The sequence below is a fragment of the Mauremys mutica genome, chromosome 3, assembly GCF_020497125.1.
Source record: "Mauremys mutica isolate MM-2020 ecotype Southern chromosome 3, ASM2049712v1, whole genome shotgun sequence".
Taxonomy (NCBI): Eukaryota; Metazoa; Chordata; order Testudines; family Geoemydidae; genus Mauremys; species Mauremys mutica.
The window spans coordinates 198090396-198108267 of NC_059074.1; the positions used below are offsets into that span (position 1 = coordinate 198090396).

The 17872-nt window shown below is 41.7% G+C and overlaps 1 protein-coding gene and 1 long non-coding RNA gene across 6 annotated transcripts in view; one reads left to right on the plus strand and one right to left on the minus strand.

The window, feature by feature from the left end:
- MACROD2 (mono-ADP ribosylhydrolase 2) overlaps nt 1–17872 on the minus strand; it is a 1343640-nt gene that overhangs the window by 960877 nt on the left and 364891 nt on the right. The window lies entirely within an intron of this gene.
- Nucleotides 1–17872, plus strand: part of LOC123366127 — a 35580-nt gene that overhangs the window by 7476 nt on the left and 10232 nt on the right. For 2 of the 3 annotated variants that reach the window (XR_006577937.1, XR_006577938.1), the window contains exon 2: nt 13273–13328. The exons of the other annotated variant lie outside the window; for it this stretch is intronic. This is a non-coding gene — a long non-coding RNA (uncharacterized LOC123366127). The remainder of the gene's footprint in view (nt 1–13272; nt 13329–17872) is intronic. 3 annotated transcript variants of the gene reach the window in all.

Consider the following 17872-nt stretch of genomic DNA (forward strand, 5'->3'; position numbering starts at 1 on the left):
TCCTTTTGCCAATATTCCCATTTAAAAAAAACCCCAAAACATAACCTCCCCTGCCCAAAAACTCTCTCTGATATAAGGAAAACAAAACAACTTATTTGTTGCTGTTTTCTAGCCTTCAGCTATGAATTCTGCTTACCTCCTAGATGATGTGCATAAGCATGCTGACATCCTCATGCTCCAGCACAGCACTGGACACCTATTGTGCTGTGTTGTTTCTCTGTTTTTAAAACCACAGTATTTGTGTCTTTGACTGAAGTGATCTCAAGAGACACTGTTATCTATTGTTATTAAATGCAAATATAAGTAACAACTTTATGACCACGATTACATTCTTAATTAGGACAGTACTCTAACATACAGGGGATGATCCTACTCTTACCCAAACCCACTTTCATCCTGACCTCTAAACAGCAAAGGCTCAATCCCTATCTTCAGACCTCTCAAAGAAACCCAGCACTCTGGCCACATCTTCCTAATAGACCAAGGGATCTCATCCCAAACTCCATGCCATTCTGGTGCTCCCCTCAACCAGAGCACCCGGCCCAAACTCTACCCAGCCAAGTGCCGCGATCATCCTAGTGTCCATCGTCTCAAATGTCTCTCCTTGCCCTCTTGTGAATTCCTTTCCACTTTCTACAAGCACTGGAAACAGCCCTACAGTGGAATCAATAAATCTGTTTTCTACCCCACTTTCTACAAGAGCTGTCAAAGATTTATCATATGATGCACCCTATCTTCATAGAAAGACTTCTGTGGACCATCGCCTCTCCAACTTATAATGATCAGGTGGGCAAACCACATTCCTGGGGCAACTACAGAAATTGCTTATATAGAAAAATGAAATTATGGAATCACATTAAAAGAAACTAAAAATAAAACAGCAGAAAGCCAACACCATGTAGTACTGCCAGCAAGTGATATGTGAACCACTGCTCTAGACAGATTCACAGTCATAAAAGTTAAATGGTTATTTTGACTGGAGAATTTAGACTCTGGTAGGTTATCACACCAGCTCAGACTGTCTCCTCTTCAGTCATTCTGTTAGTGAAACAAATACTTTCGAGTTCATTTGATTTAATGCCTTGGTCTTGGGCAATTTCTATCAACCATGTTTTTCTCCATCTAGGACTATGGATTCCTAGGCTCCATCTACTGATCCTAAATATTTCAGTCTAGCAATATCTAGCTGGGTCCCTTTGTCACCTAGTAATCTTAACAAGAGATGTAGTTTCAGTAATGTTTGACTAGTACCCTGATAACATATAAACCATTATTTCAGCCTAGCAAAGCAACAGCCTCATCAGTCAAATTTGCAATACTTGGTGTTACTAAATGCATTATGAATACTTGTCGTTTGCTTGGGATGCAAAACTTGCATTCACACCCACTGCATTCACCAACAATAAGAGCTATTGCTTAATACATTTGCCTGTAAATGTAATAGCTCATTGAAATGGCCATTCAAATTAATAAGAATAAAATAAAGCTCTTTACTTAATCTAATCTCTAAAATGGACTCCAAGTTTGACTTAGAAACTTCATTCTAAAACGTATTCAAGTCATTGCATAATCATTAATTCTCTCAAAATACTGATATACTCAGAGCAGTTTAAGTGGTGTTTGGAAGATACACACACAAATCTGTTAGTCAACAATGGGACTAGCCAACACCACCTACATATTGCTTTGAAAAAATTATTACAGAGTTCCATCAATTTCAGATTCCAAAGGTACAGAGTTGAAAGGACCTAGACTAAAAGACTACAGATTCCTTAGAAATCTGAATTTGAATTTGTAAATGAGAACATGGGAGAACAGCAAAGGTGGGGCTCAGAAACAAAATATGTTTTCTTTTCCTTTAAGAAACACTATTTATGTAAGACAAAGGTTTTCTAGGCTTCACATTAACAGAGACAGCACCTTCATAAAAATATACAGAATAATGACTTTAAGATTCCATGTCCCTTTTTGAAGTGAAGCCCCAGTAGGGTAATAGGTGTACAATGTAATACTCAAGTCTACTACACACAGAATTTTCTAACTTTTTATCAAGAAGTAGATATTTATCACAAAAGAGGAAGGACTTTGCAATTATTCCATATAATTTATTTAATTATTTAGAAAGGAGTGCTTTGAGGTACTTTAAAAAAAAACTGTACCAAACTTTTCCTTGCAATGTTGAGAAATCCCAGAAAAGAAAAACAAACATACAATGCCAAAATAAATCTTAAATGCGCTAACAAAAATTCAGAAAGGTCATTTCTATACACAAATGACAAGGTCAGTGCCACTGCAACTGCAATTTCCATACCACTACATTAAGCTACTTCTAGACACTATTGCTGCACTGAATAATAATCAAAACACAAATCTCAATATCTAATTTGAGGAGGTAATCACTTGACAACTCAATCAGCATTCACTTCGCTCTAAAACACAATGGGGGTAGATTCACTCCCAGGTTCCAATGGCTTCTGCAATCAGAAACTTTAGGTGCAAAGCACCTACTACTACCAGTTTTTTGAGGGATCTCAGAGTTCACCTGTGTTTTTTCAAATTAGGCAGTCATGACATAAGATGAGATGTATCAATTCAGAGTGTCAATTGAAAGGACAGGCTGACCCTTTTATCTGGCCTCCTAAAAATGTCAAATGCCAATTCGGGGATGGGCGTTGAGCTGGGGTGAAAGTAGGAACTCTTGGCCTCCTTATCTTTGGGAACCCTTCTCCAAGTCTTTCCCTCAGCCCTGGTACCTCACAGGATGGTCAAGCTACGTACCCACTGACTAACCAGGGAGACTGCCTCTGACTCCTGTGAGCAATCTGGGCAAGGCATCCAAGTCAAAAGCAGGGCAAAAGTAGCCCATTGAAGAGGGGGACATCACTGTTCCATAGGTCTTCTTCAGTGGAAGATGTTCCTCATGTATGAAGTAAAGAGAAACTGAAGCCTAAAAAGGTGGGCTCTGCTGGAAAGAGAAGGTGAGGGCAACAAAATCCACCTGTGTTACCCAAGAACCAAGAGCAAAGCAGACCATTCACATATTGGTAGGCCTTGTTGCACAATTTACAGCATCAGTACAGTGTCTGAGTCCTTCAAAACTCTGTGGCTCAGAAGTTTCACTTAATTAAATTTTTAAATTAAAATGGGAGAATAGTAACATATATCCCCACTAATATATTTTCACACTGAAGGGACTGACTAAATAATGAACCAGAGTAGATACTCATTACAATATCTTCAGAGTTTGTGCCCTTTTTCTGCCTATTCTAGTGTTAGAATGTGAATCTAAAAAGCATGTGTTGTCCTCCCCAAGGAATTTTGTAGCAGGTGGTGCTAATAATCCTTGAAAAAGGATTCTCCTTGCTACACAAGCAAAAAGTAGGGGGGTAAGGGATTATGACTAAGACTTCACCTGACCCAATAATGCTTCTGTCATTTGTCACCTATCATGTCAGTTTCAGAATAAGCAGGTATAACATTTCAGTCATAATGCTGCAGATTTACTTTCACACCTGCCAAGGTTGAAGGCTAATGTGCTCACAGAGAGCCATTCCTCTGAAGGAAAATATATGGAAATTAGAAATAGGCAACATTCTACAAAGAACTGTCAGTTTTCTTGAGGGGTTTGCAAATTCCCTCTCTTCTGTTTAATCTGACAAAAGTCAGGAATTGTGAAATAGAGGTCAAACTAAAATGTCTCAAGTGAAATATATATGACAGTTTTGTGAAGTCACCTTATTGAAGCTTGCATTGCTTCTTGTCCTAACACAAATGCTTTCTAGTTTTCATTTGTGTTGATTGCTCAGATGGTAAGAAATATTTGGGGCAACAATGTCACATCACACATGACTGAATTGAAAGATATGGTACTTTTCATAATATATCTCACCCCAAAATAACAAACATCTCTGCATCATTGTTTTTTCATTAAGGACTTATCTTTATAATAAATTAAGACTTTTGGACCTCTCTTATATAATTATATAAAGAACACATCTCACTCGTCTAAATGTGTCATTTTTTAAAAACTTAATAAAAAAAATCCAATTTATTTCACACGGAACAAGAAAGCCATAGCCTTGTTAAGTATGATGGAAATGACCAAAACTAGAATCGTGAATTCCAAACCCTTTCAATCTAATTTGTCAGATTCAACAGTTTTAGATCCAGGCTACATTCAAACAGGAAGGATTTTATGGATCTAAACTTGATATGCCGATAATCTCAAAAAATGCCACTCTCATTAATGTTTTGGCCCAAGATAATGCTAATGTCATGAGTATAGTTGATGTCCCAAGATTTCTTCAATTCATGGCAAATATTAATCAGAACAGCTCAAAAAATATCTTTGCTATTGGACCCAAATCTGAATTCTAGCCTAAAAATATTTTAGATCCAAATACCACCTCCTCACTCCATCTGTTATTTCAAACTTAACTACAGCAGGCTCTCCTGTCACCCACTGCAACAGAGATACACCCCCATACAAACACATCAGAGAAAACTGCTAGCATATGTGCATTTTAAGCTCACTAAGATGAATAGGAAGACTTTAACCACACAAAGTTACATAATTATATGTACATTTATCTGAGGTTTCAGAAACTCTGTCCTCTGGGATTTGAGAGAAAAGAAATATCACTACTGGGAGTTCACCTATGAAGATTTGCAAAAAAGTCAGGTTAAAAATATTTTATTACTTATTTTAAACTACTGGCATGTGTAATGGGGTGGCACCCACCTCTCACAAGCAGCCCCATGGTCGAGTGTGTGCGTGCCTGCAGTTCTCAATTTCTTGGCTCATGGGGTCCCCTGTTGGCTGCTGCACTTGTCAGATGGGCCTTCGGTGAGTCACACACAGTATGTGTGCAAACAAACAAAACCCCTTCTGGGATACACAATCCAAAAGGTCCTGCAGCCCTTCCTGGGCTCAGTCTTTAAACAGCCCAACAGGGTCCATCTCGGTACCCTCAACGGTGTATCCTTTTCTGCAGCCCACCCTAGGTTCAGTCTTTTACCAGACCAACAGAGCCTCTCTCAGTACCTAGTGGGCCAGCTTATGTGGTAAGAGGTCCACAGACAGTCCCTTCTCTGGGCCTGCCCAAATTCCCTTCTCTCAGGGCACAGCCACTTCCCCAATGGCTGTTGCGGGGGAGGAGAGACCTGAGCCCGCCCACTACTCTGGGTCCCAGCCCAGGGACCTTCTAAGCAGCAGTCATGCGCCGCATCCCTTTAACTAACTACGTTGCCCTGGGCTACTTCCCCAGAGGCCATCTTAATTTAGTCCTGGCAGCCAGATGGAAGCAGGGATCACTTCCCCAATCCCTGCCAGCAACTACCTGCCTTAACCCTTGCAGCCAGCCAGGAGCACCTCTTGCTCCCCTGGTCCCTGAAAGCAGACTGAACTCATGCTGACCCTGCAGCTTTTTTAATATGAGCCTGCTGGGCCCTGATTGGCTGCTCCCTGCAGCCCCCTCATTTGTTCTGTCCCACACAACTGCTCTAGGCAGTTTGGAGGACCTCTCTATGGCCCTTTTCTGGGGTGGGATGAGGCAGGGTCATGAGGCGCCCAGACCCTTGTCCACTCTGCCACAGTGCACTTTCTTCAGATAATTATTGTTGGTTTTTCTATCAGCTGTTTCTGAAGCTCCTTACTCGGCCCCCTTCCTGCCTATTCCTTCATATTCCCTCAGCTCCCCGACTCACATGTCCTGTCCTCCCTGCTCCTCACCATCCTGCAATCTCTTCTCTCCCCTTTCTTTTCAGCCCATTGCCTTTTTGCCTCACCCACTCCATTATTCCTATGAGCTCGGCTTTGTTGGCTTTCCTCCTTGTCCCACTGTAACACTACATACTCCAGTCAAAAAAATAAAGGAATAGAAAGTTTGCCAGCCATCATTGTGCTTGTTTGTCACATTCCTTCCTCCTAATTTTAGCTGTTCCATCTATTTAGATTGTAAGCAAGACAAGTTAGGAGCAGGGATTCAACATATCAAGTCCCCTTTTTTCATTTCAGGGTGCAAAAGTGGATGATTTTTTGCAGTTGTACTGATTTAAGAAATTCCTGGGAGTAATGGTCTGAAAGCCACTGGAATTGTAATTTCTCATCTGTTACACTCACCTAGCACTACCCTTTTTAAAGCACTATTGAATCCCAATATAAATACCTTCCCTTTTAAATGTTAATTAAATTACTCATTTACTTCCTCTTTTGAGTGTACACATATCACATGATTATGATCTCAAGAGTATGGCAGAGCAGAATATTTTGGAGTACCCCTCTTGATAGGTGAATGTAGCTCCCATTAAAAGTAAGGAGGCTTGCTTCAAGGAGACACCATATCATCTAAAGGCTTATAATTATCTCATGATTCCTAAGTAATTGCTCTCAAGTATTAGTAACCACAAACTTGCCTTCACTATTTTGTTTTATGTTTGCTCTCACTGCCCCTCCCGATGTGTCTGGGAATAAATAAACATCATTTGGAGCATATATATTTTATACTTTAAAAAGAAGCCTAAGTACATACTCAAAATCAAATTCAAACAATTATTTTTAGCCTAAGGATCTATACCTGGATGGCATCCTGACTGCAGCAACAGGAATGCCCTACATCCTATATTGTATCTGGATCAAAAACTGGTGGGCCCTTCCATGTTTACTTGCCACTTCACTATCATCCACATTTAAAGACATGGTCAACCCTTGAGTAAGCACCCAGTTTCTTCACCAGGCAGGGAACTTCCATCTTGTTGTTTTTAACTACATCGTGGCCTTCCCTTTCGTTCGTTCTTTGACTTCTCCACTCTTACTAGCCGAGCCATAATACTGAATGGAACTACACCAATAGGATGACTGCTAAAAGGAGCAGAGTTTAAAACTAATGGAAGATGGGTCTCTAAATCCCCTAGACTGCTTTGAAAATTTCAACCCGGGTTTATTCCACCTTCCTGGTACAGCTGATACTAAAATGATAGGCATGCTATACTAATTTAGAAGCATTCAGCATCATTCACTCAAGTCCCTCAGCTAGGCATATGTCACAAGCTTGGAACAGCTAGTGTGAATGCACCTGCCTATATCTGAAAATTGAACCTGACATTCACATCAAGAATGAAGCACTCCAGGTGGTCTGTAAACTGGGACTAAGGTAGATACAATGAGGAACTTGCAGTGACACACTAGTTGTCAGTTATTGAGCCAGGTCACATGAAGAAACCAATTTCCCTGCCAAGATGAAAGGGAATTTAAAAAAAAAAAGATTAAATTAGTTTTCTGCAAAAACACTCAGAAGAAAGTCAATGGGCTGAAACATTAATGTGACTGAAACTAAACTGAATAAAACTTACTTTGAACTATTAAAGGAGTAAAAAGTGGGTTTGAACATTTACATAGAGAATTGCTAACCAGCAGGCATATAAATCCTACCTAGTCTCCCCACCACACTTGGGGGATGATCAGGGGCGGCTCTATGGTTTTTGCCACCCCAAGCACGGCAGGCAGGTGGTTTTTGTTGGCATACCTGCTGGTGGTCCGCTGGTCATGTGGATGCGGCGGTGCGCCTGCGGGACGTCCGCTGGTGCCGCGCCATCGGTGTCCCCGCTGCCGAATTGCCACCGAAGCCACGAACCTCCCGCAGGCGCGCCACTGAAAGCCTCCTGTCTGCCACCCTCACAGCGACCAGCAGGCCGCCCCCCGCGGCTTGCCGCCCCAGGCACGCGCTTGCTGCGCTGGTGCCTGGAGCCACCCCTGGGGACAATGGTCCTGTTGATCCACTGCTAAGCTGTAGGAGCTCTGATCTGTGCTATGCCGCTTCAGTCTTGTACTCAGCCAGCACACAAAGTCTGGCCATCAATAAGAGCAGGACAGGCAGAAGCAGCAGAGCATGCAGAACACAACTCTCATTCATTCAGCCGCTTCAGCCTCTCCCCTCAGCCCTTCTCCCCACAGTGAGAAGAGAAGCAGCAGTGACCTCTGAAATGAGGAAGATGACAGTATTAATCTTGACAGCCTTCTCATCCTCTAGAAGAGAGCGCCCTTGTGGCCTGCTCTAGGGAGGAAAGACACACTTTCAACCCCCTTAAAAGAGGGGGAGAGAGGAACCCCAGATCCCTCTGCAGGGACTGGAGAAAAGTATTTGAAATCTATGTGAGGCAGAAGATGGGCAGGCTGAGAAGTCATAGAGTATGGGAAGAGAGGGAAAGAAATAGCATGGTGAGCAATAAAGGTAGTCATGTAAAACTTTTGATTGTGTGTCCATCCACACTTCATTACACCCCAAGATTAGTTACCCATTTCTGCATGTCTAATAATCCAAATGTTTATAAATCAAGCAATACAAGTAACTAGAGTTTGAGTCATACTAAACAAAAGTATTTAACACACATCGCTGATTACCATAGTACAGTGATACACAGTAGTACCAAACTATACCAACTCTAAGTCATTGCAAGCTGTATGAGGAGAACTATGGTATTAAAGCCAGTTAACGCTTGCAGTATTTCAGTACTTTTTCTTTAAACATTGAGTTTGCATACTTTAAATGATGCAAGCCTGTTATAAGGATTAACAAAAAGGCTTCCCAAATATTTAATAAATCAATTACATTTGTTCTATACATAAAGGTTAATAAAAAAACCAACACTTATATATAACTGAAATAGTTGCATAGAATTTAAGCCCGTTATTGGTTTCCTAGTCAACTATTATAATTTAACATCAACAGGATTCAGACTAACTTACCAAAAGAAACACACACATATAATTATGTCTACTTGAAAAAAATAAAAATAAACTTTCTGTGTGGCTGTAGGAAACCAAATCTAAAATACTTGCCTGAGAGGAATCTAGTTTTAAAGCTTTTGAAGCTGCTTTGGTGTAATTGTTTTGGAGCTCTAAATGCGAATGTTGTAGAGTGACATGCTCAGTTTGGGAGAATAACGAAACCCAAGGATCTGAAGCAAGCTGTTCACTGTCCTGAAATAATACAACTTAGACATGTTTTCATGCATAAAAAAGGAGAAGCCAAAATGTTGCTCAGGGGCCATGTGTGACACTGCTCGTCTAATGAGGCCAGCACCTTTTAGCAATGCAGTCAAAAAAAAAAATTTCTAGTGTCTCTACAGTACAGTAGATGGGCCAGATTATATAGACGCTGATATGTGTAATCATCCAAATATGCTTTGGTGCTTCTTTGTTGCCATAAGTTAAAAAGAACAGGCAATAGAAAATGGGGCCAGAAATAATGAAGTGAATCACTCCAAAAACAGGGAGTATGAGATAAGAACTACAAGTACGGAAAAGCAGTCAGGGACCTGGTGGCACATGAAGTGTGGACAAATGCCTTACTATGATTACTGTCCCTGCTATCTAAAAAGAATTGCCCATCCTTCATATATACTAAATATACTTTATTAACTGATAGTTAAAATACAAACATCCTTGTGATGGTGCATCTGCCCCATACTGACATGCACGGGGTTAATCGTGCCCTAGGGAGGCTGCAGGGGAAGCGGCCAATAGGAGAGAGGTTGTGAGGAGCAGCCAATCCGGGCCCAGCAGGCCCATATAAGAAGAGCTGCAGGGCAGAGCAGGAGCAGTTACTCTCTGAAGCTCAAGGAAGGAGGACAGGGTACCTTGTAGATGGAGAGAAGCTAGCACCTTGGACAAAACAGTGCTGTGCAAGAACAGGGGAGACAGAAGAAGCTCCTGGCTGACTGCTAGGAGTGGCATGCTGAAGCCCTGAGTGAGGGCAAAGAAGGTGCTGGGGCTGCAGGAAGTGGCCCAGGGAAATGCACTGAGCAGTTGGAGAGGATGCAGCACGTGGCTGCCATGTACAGGGTCCCTGGGCTGGAACCTGGAGTAGTGGGTGAGCCTGACAACTGACTACAGTCACCATTGGGGAAGTGACAGTTGACTGCAGGGTCCCCGGAAGAGGGGAGTACAGATCGTGAAACAGCCGGAGGGCTGCGTCATGAAGAGGACACTGTGGCTCTTAGACTGATGTGGGTCCAGGAGCAGGCGTGATGGCAGGCGAGACACCGTCGGGAGAGGGTGTACCAACCTGACCACTGCTCTAACAAGTACCATTGCTAGTATTCAAGTTTATTATTTTTCACATCACATTTCTGTCCCTGAAGTGCTCTTTCTGAAGAAATGGTGTGTTAGCATAAGTTACTGTAATCCATTGATGTATATTTCATTTGTGGTTTTAAAGTTGTTCAAGGGGAACGTATTTCTTTGATGCACTGCATAATCATAGGTTAGTTAAAAGAGTACCCTGGAAAATGGATGCCTCTGAACACGTTTGTGAAATGCCATCAAAGGGGTGGAGTTTGAACCTGAAGCTTTCAGACTAAGACCTAGCCCAAACATGAAACAGTTGTGGTCCCTCAGCACAAGGAGGAAACTCTAACAACATTAACAATACTTGAAAGCTTCATTCAAAATAAGCAGTAGACTTGGCTTCTGTAGTTGTTTGCATCAACATAAAAGCAATAGACTGTGTCAATCTAACGCCAATAAAAATGTGAAAAGCAAAAATCACTAGTAAAGCATCTGCTTCAAAAACGGTTCTGCATTCAGCCATCAAACCCACTCTCCTTCACGGTTGAGTTACCTTATCAAAGTTTGGTGGCATGGCAAATAACACAGAGCTGACTGTCATAGTGTGAGCTTGGGGAAGAGGGAGGGGAAAAGGAAGTGAGAAGCATGATAAATTTCAATGGCATTCTGGCAGCTTACACTCCACATTCTCCTCTTTTCTATTCCTCTTCCAGCTCTGCTGTATGTAATATGCGACTGGAGCCACTAGGATATGGGGAGCTTCTTCCTAGGTTTACATCAGCACTGTCAATATGCCTGCTCACTTCCCCATCCTTCTCCAATCGTTATTTGTTGGACAGATGGTTAAATCAGAAAGGGAGCGTAGTGAAGAGAGATTCACACCAGCTACTGACACTGTCACCCCCTCAGCTCCCCACTACACAAAATAGAAATGGGGGGGACAAGGGGTCTTGTGCAGTTCTTAGAAAAATTTTGTTCAACAAAATGTCTTTCTTTTTAAAAAAAATTAATAAAGATTTTGACAAGTTATTGCAGTCTAGTGGGAAAATATGCATTTTCACAATGAACATACCAAGCTACAACGACACCTGTGGCGTGCAGTCAGATGTTTCTATCTCCTGCACTTGCCGCATTCATTCCTGGGGAAGGTTGGTGGCATTACCAACACCTCTCTCCCACAGAGTTTCCAGCTGGGAAGGGCAGCTTTATACTTTTAAATTGCAGGTCTAGTAGGAGGCAGTGGCTAGACAGGGAAGATGCTGAGTCCATTTTCTGGGCCGCACCTGACATCTCTGAGACTCTTCCTACCTGGTGAAGGTTGCAGGCGGTTTGCATCTTTATGCCACATTCTACTTTTGCACTTCGGATGAAACAATCCAGGGTGTGAATCAAGTCTACAGTACTTGGCAAAATACGTATTTACAACACAGAGGTGAATACTAACAACAAATCACAATTCTTTTTTCAGGCCTCAAATGCTGCCTATGCTGAGACATGTTAGCTAAAAAATATTTTTTTCTTTTTCACAATCCCTCTCCATTAAGTCTACTTCAGTCCTCTATGAAAATTCTGACTCCTTCCCTTCTTGTAAACCCCGGGGGTTCCCTCACACAGGTACTAGGATCCCATCCAGTGGGCCAAACAAGTCTAAGGACCTTTCTAGCAAGTCCATTCACAACAAAACTTCAAATCCCATGTACTCTGGGGACATACAGTGCATTCTGGATACACAACACTTTAAAGATGTGATACTTGGGACCTAGCAGAAAAGCTTCCATGAACTGCTAGGTCCCAGAACAGGATCAAAGGTAGGGACAACCTCGGAGGAAGAAAGGTCTCTGGGGAAGCAGGAAAGGAACAGTGGAAGAGTGGGGCTTATTTGGAGCCTGAAATGAAAGTAAAAGGGGGGAAGGAGTTCATGTCTCAAACTAAGCAGACCAAATGTTAGTTCAGGTACATTCTTAGCTTACAATACAGTATGATGATGTTTTCACTAAAAATTAAATGGATAGTATTTTCCCCGTAAACCTCCAAGTTTCAATGACTACTAGCTTCTTATACCAATTTTATTAATGAAAACTACAAATGGAAATCGTGACAAATAGGCATCACAGAAACTTGGTGGAATGAGGATAATCAATGGGACACTGTAATACCAGGGTACAAAATATATCGGAAGGACAGAACAAATCGTGCTGGTGGGGGAGTGGCACTATATGTGAAAGAAAGCGTAGAAGCAAATGAAGTAAAAATCTTAAATGAACCAAACTGTACCATAGAATCTCTATGGATAATAATCCCATGCTCTAATAATAAGAACATAGCAGTAGGGATACATTACCAACCACCTGACCAGGGTGGTGATGGTGACTGTGAAATGCTCAGGGAGATTAGAGAGGCTATTCAAATAAAAAACTCAATAATAATGGGGGATTTCAACTATCCCCATATTGACTGGGTACATATCACCTCAGGACGGGATGCAGAGATAAAGTTTCTTGACACCTTAAATGACAGCTTCTTGGAGAAGCTAGTCCTGGAACCCACAAGAGGAGACCCAATTCTTGATTTAGTCGTAAGTGGTGACAGGTCCAAGAGGTAAATACAGCTGGACTGCTTGGTAATAGTGGCCACGATATAATTAAATTTAATATCACTGTAGCAGGCAAAACATCACAGCGGCCCAACACTGTAGCATTTAATTTCCAAAACCTCCTCTAATGACACCTCAATCTGGGACAGTTTCTCAGATTTGTCGCCTAAAAAGAACTAGATAAATTCATGGAAGATAGGTCCATCGATGGCTATTAGCTAGGACGGGCAGGGATGGTGTCCCCAGCCTCTGTTTGCCAGAAGCTGGGAATGGGTGACAAGGGATGGATCACTTGATGATTACTTGTTTTCTTCATTCCCTCTGGGACACCTGGCATTGGCCACTGTCAGAAGACAGGTTACTGGGCTAAATGGACCTTTGGTCTGACCCAGTATGGCCGTTCTTATGTTCTTACAAATCTACCATTTCCCATTGTACTAATTTATTGGATTACTGATTAATAGAAAACTGATCATGCAAATGTACTACTGAAGGCAATAATCTCATCAGTTCTCATAAATTGTGCAAGGTCAAATCTGACTGGCTCTCCTATGAGAGACCTCCAAAGAATACTTACCTGCTGTAGAAAGTGATACTGTATTTCTCTTTCTAGGATACTAATGAACAAGTACACTGTTGAGGGAACCAGTGCAAATGGAGCTGTGTAAGGTACTGATCAAATAAGAGTCCCGGGCTGTGTGAGAGGCAGTGTGGTCCAGTGCTTAGAGCACTGAAATAGAAATGGGACTCAGGGTCCTATTCCTAGTTCAGCCACTGACTTGCTTGCTGATCTTAGGCAAGACACTTCCCCCTCTGTGCCTCTGTTTACCTCCCATGCTAAATAATTTTGACTATTTAGCCCTGTGGAACAAGGACTATCTTTTACTTCATACAGTTACTTGCACAGTGGGATTTCCCAGGGCTAATGTAATACTACTGATAACAACAGGCTGTTTTCTCAATAGTACAAGTACTTCCCCTGGTGAGTAGCTGAATTTGATGTACGTAATTACACATTCCCTACCAGTTTCAACTGAACTGTTGTGTAGTGTTGCTGTGCTGTTTAAATACTGCTGTTCATCTTAGAGATGAATGAAGTGACCCTTATGCACAGTGTGTAGTTTGTTATGCTGCAGAGAACTTTAGGGTCCCTGGATAAAAGACAATACATAGTAGACAATCAATCATTCATTAGTAACAAGAGTTAACATGAATAAAGAATAGTTTTTTAGAACTAATTAATTTATATTTGTTCTCTCATTTTTCTATTTTGTTTAACTCCATGTTTATACAAATACAGATGTACAATCAGTGGTGCTGGAACTGGCTTGAAGTAGTCATAACAAACACCGAATACATGGTTTTGATTGTTTCCATCATCAGCACCCCCACTATACAATTGTTCCAGAACTCCTGTATATAACTAATGCTGGAAAGAAACAGAATGAAATTACAGTTTTTACTACTCATTACTTAATGGGTTAATTGAATCGCCATTGTACATCATAAAAACATTACTGAAATCCTTCTCTCCTTTTTTAAAAAAATCACGTTACAATTCTATGAGAGTTATTTGCCCTGACCACTGTCTTTTGCACCATCTCAAAGCTGAAATTCTCAACCTTTAAAATAATCTAGGAATCTATTCTAGAGCAAAGAGTTCTAGTCAAGGTTGTCTTTCAACTTGTCTAGGGAACTGTTAAAGATGGCAAAAAGTTCACAGCTAAGCTGGCAAGCAGAGGTGTCGTCTTACCAGCATTCCATGCAGTTCAGATTCAGGCACAAGAGACCCTTACTTAGTTCCAACCCTTTTTCAAATAAACTGGAGCAGACCTGTCATGGGGCTTGGGATGTGTGCCAAACCCCAAATCAGCAGCAGAGCTGGAAAATTCTAATGGGTTCTAAGCTATTGCAACACATGAAACGAAAAATACAGAGCAGAAAGCAGTTGCAAACATATTTAAATTGATCTAATAGAAACTACCAGCCATCATTAGTGACACACATGTAAAGCAATGAACATCAAAGTTAACAATTCCTTGAAACTACTAAACACTGTATGCATTTTTAGTGCAAAGTGAAAGACACAGGAAAAGATTTACACAATGGTGAAGAAAAAAAGGTTTCCTCTGAGTGGAAATACTATTAATTGCACCCGGTGCCAACATAATTATTAAACATGGGGGCGGGGGAAACAATGGTATCCCAAGAAACGTAATTAAATTAGATATAGCTACAAACAGAAAATTGTCATCATCAGTATGTCAGTGCTTTCCTTTTATGCAAATGTAAACACTTAACTCTAAAGCCTACAAGCATCACCCCTGATTCATTCCCACAGATGAAGAGGAGAGAGCACTTTGTACCCCTCTGCACAGAGGGTAACCGTGCCAAAGAGAAAATGTATCGCCCTCCGACCCTAGTAGCACTGCCTCTCTCTTTCCAGGGATTCCAGGAAGGGAGTGCAGCTTCAGTTTACAGCTGGGGCTCTACAGGAACTCCACTTGCTGCAAGTTTCTGAAATATTTTCCTTCCCCTGCTCCACCCACTGTGTCCCACCAGCTGGCTCCACGTTCTCCCACAGAGCAGGGGTTATGGGTGACTTGCACTATCGGACTCCTCTCAGGTTTACTCTTCAGCGCTGGAGGGATGCACAGCCTGGGCTCTGCCAACTGCAGTGCATCAACCCCACAGTATACTAGCGTTCAAAGTGACTATATGTAAAAAGCTAACCTTGAAATAAACCTGCGAAGTTTGAGTACGGACAGACTTTTTTTTTAAAAAAGGTACATACTTAGACGTCATGACGGATCCAGTGAGGTATGTCTGCAAGTGCCGCCTTGTGCAGAAGGGTGCAAACTGCTCTTCTCCTCCTCTGTGAATCAGGGGTGATGATATTTGTAGGCTTTGCAATTCAGTGGTTCCATTTGTATAATAGGAAAGCAATGAAATATTTAGGACCAACCCCATAGGACAAATATACACAAGATGCTAGGGTTGTTCAAGCCCCAAAAGACCATGTTTGCTGGCTGTATGTTATGCCACCCTAGCAGAGCCAGCTCCAGGGTTTTTGCCACCCCAAGCAGGCACCAAAAAAAAAAAAGAAGCTGCGATCGCGATCTGCAGCACTACCGCCGCTTCAGTCTTCAGCACCAATTTGGCGGCTGGTCCTTCACTCCGAGAGGGACCGAGGGACCCACCGCCAAAGAGCCAGATGTGCCGCCCCTCTCCGTTGGCTGCCCCAAGCACCTGCTTGCTGGGCTGGTGCCTGGAGCTGGCCCTGCACCCTAGCCAGCAGAAAGGTCTCCTCCACTCCCATCCTACAGGCCTCAACCCCTCACCCCACCTCAGAAAAATCTCAGTAGTTGGGAGGGGTGGGAAAGGGAAAAGATCCATATTACTGCACCTTCCTATGCTTGATCTACATTATTTTCCCCTCCTATCCACTGAAGTTGAGGAGCCTGCAATTTTTACTACAACTCTAGTGTTCAAGGAATCCCCCTGCATTACCCTAAAGGGGAGATGGCTGAATCACAGAATGGAGCTGCTCTGGAGATGAAGCAGGGCCATTAGGTGAAAGACTGTTGCGTGTAGGATCCCTGCTTCATTGGTTGCAGAGGTTGAAAGCTGTCTAATGAATGACACAGGGGACTACAAGAAGAGAATGGGTGACCTCATGGTTAAGGCAGCTGAATGCTTCCCTTGAGTACTGGATTCTATCCCTGCCTCTGACAAAAAGTTCCTATGTGACACCAGGCAAATTCCTTAAACCAAACTTTGCAGGCAGTTATTAATTGTGTGTTCCTCATTTTCTGGGTGCGTGACATGAGACCCTGGATTCTGATCACAGGAACTGTGCTTTGAACGTAGTAAGTGTTATGTAGTGCTCAGTACTCCGAAAAGTCAGCTCCTAGATTCTCAAATTAAGCACCCAAAATTAGTGGAAAATTTTGACCTTCAGCTATGTGCTTCAGTTCTTCATCTGTAAAATGTGGATAATACCCTACCCCCTCACCTCACAGGCATTTTGTGAAGACAAATTAATTAATCTTTGCAAAACACTCAGTTACTATCATGATTACACCCATGAGGAAATTAATATTTCTGTTTCCAGAGCAGGGTTTGCCCTTGGGCCACACACTGAACAGTAAGGATAAAACAAAATAGTGAATAGCTGCTCATTAAATAAGCAGTGCCCATCTTGCGAATGAGGCAGGCGTCCTGTGTGATCGTGTAATTAACAATTATCATAATACATATGAATAAGGGGACCAAAATAAAAATGAACATTGATTCTGGCATTTCCTAAATTTTTGTAGAGTGTTTCACTTTGCAATCTTAATAATAGTCTTTTCGCTTAGTATTTTGTGTGTATACTACACACAGGTCACTCATTCAAGGATTAATTGATTCATTGTCATTTGTGCTGACATGTTTACTAAGTTGTAGCCCAGTCCCGTACAAAGTTGAACATTTTTGTAGCCTTCAAGATTGCAGAGAGAAGTTTGAAAATGTCACCCAAGTGTAACCTAAAAAAGACTCAAAAGCCTGAAGGCAAGCAAAAAGAATCCAAAATGTATAATTTATTTTTTTTTAAAATCTCTCATGATTTTGGGGGGCCTTACTCATGGTTTTTGAACATTTGGGGATACTGGACATGGCTATGTCCTACTCCTCCTGCAGAGCTCCTACTGTTAGGTGCTGGGTATATTTTTCAACTCATTGGGTATTTTTAAAAAATTGAAGGTTATCAAATGATTAAAAAAACTTTTGCTACAAAATTCAATGCAACTCTGCCATAAGTTTCAGAAGATCACAGCCATAGAGTTTAAGTATAATTTGCTCCATAATATATGGAGCTTTGGCCTTAGGAAAAACACTTCTCTTGTTCATTTTGCCCTAAGGGAGATTATACAATTTAGCAAAAGTCCTTGGCATAATTTGAGTCTAGTTCCTTCTATACCATAGTGACAACCTTAGCAGGGTTGTCAGGTAGAGTGAAGTATCTCTATTTCTGCCTGCAGGTCAAACATTTAATAAAGCCGTTTCATTGGTACTGCTTGTCTGAATCTGTTTTGCCTCTAAAAATTATGCCTAATGGCAGAAAATTACATTTAGGGCAAAAGATTTGCAAATATCTAATTTATATCTAGACTATGACAAAATTACATTAGTGTTGTGGTTTCCAAAACAGTGGCGACATTACTTTCCAC